General features: G+C 36.2%; 1 non-coding gene across 1 annotated transcript; it reads left to right on the top strand.

Annotated features, from left to right (window-relative positions):
- Positions 1-315: 315 nt before the first annotated feature.
- On the top strand, positions 316-433 carry LOC144437085 (U5 spliceosomal RNA). Its single transcript, XR_013480984.1, has one exon. It is a non-coding gene; the product is annotated as a U5 spliceosomal RNA (small nuclear RNA).
- Positions 434-1,173: the final 740 nt, after the last annotated feature.

The following is a 1,173-nucleotide window of genomic DNA, read 5'->3' as shown; positions in this document are numbered from 1 at the left end:
GTGTGTGTGTACAAACAGAAGACTTATTTGTTCTATTGATATGTAAATATTACGAGCGAAGCTTGTTTTAACCCACAATGCAATGTCAATGAACTAAAATTACATTTTCGGTGGAATTATTCATGTAATAGGAATTATATCCAAACTAAAGATTTTGGTTAAAATGAGGAACAAGGTTCTAACATTTTTCTGAACGAACATATCATATCTTATCTTCGACTGACAAAATAAGAACTGTTTCCCGTTGATGTTTCTGCCACCGTAGTAGGTGTTTGGACACCGTCGAAGTACTCGGTCAGGCATCCGCTCATAAGGTCACTCTGGTTTTTCTGCAACACGCATAAATCTTTCGCCTTTTACTAAAGATTTCCGTGCAGAGGAACAACTAATGAGTTTATAACTAATTTTTGCAGTCCCCACTTCGTGGGGCGATAATGAAATCCAAAGATAGAATTTAACTTCAAACTAGATATCTGGATGGTCCGTGCGTGCAAGTTGCATGTAATTCTATGCATGCGATCATGTTATCTGTCAATCTATATATGTCAACCTTAAAATAATGGGTCGGTCGGTTCGAAATAAGGAAGAATTAGAAAGTGTATGAATACATGTAATACTTTCAATTCATAATCGTACTGAATGTCATAGAAGTATGAATGCCAAAAAAACCAAAACAACAAAAAACCCTCAACGCAATGAAAAATGTGAGCCGTACCGGCTTTCGTATAGAAGTGTCTTACAATCCGCTACGTTTCTCGCCCATGTTTCGTACGCAATGAATGCATTTATGCGCAAACCGTTAATAAACAAAGCTGATATGGTGATTTGATTTTACAGCCACCGATTGAATTATACAAAAATGCTATATTTTAATGTTGATTTGCGCTGTTAAAAATAGGAAAAAAACGTGGACGAGAAAGGTAACGGATTTTTACAATTAAAGTAAGATGGAAATTTTGAACCATTTTTAAATTAAAATTTTCAAATTTCAAAACGATAATTTTCGCCCATATATCATTAAAGCACTCGGGTAGGCAACCTGTATAGCTTACAACTGCAGTGACATTGTGATTGTTATTTTTTCTAACCCTGCCGTAGAGGGCAGACGCCCTCATGTACCGTGTTTTACATGTACACGTCTAATGCCTAGCCTTGCATGAATGCTAGCATGTG

This window comes from Glandiceps talaboti, chromosome 6, assembly GCF_964340395.1.
Source record: "Glandiceps talaboti chromosome 6, keGlaTala1.1, whole genome shotgun sequence".
Taxonomy (NCBI): domain Eukaryota; kingdom Metazoa; phylum Hemichordata; class Enteropneusta; family Spengelidae; genus Glandiceps; species Glandiceps talaboti.
The sequence above is the reverse complement of the archived record's forward strand: the minus strand, read 5'-3'. Positions and strand labels throughout refer to the sequence as shown.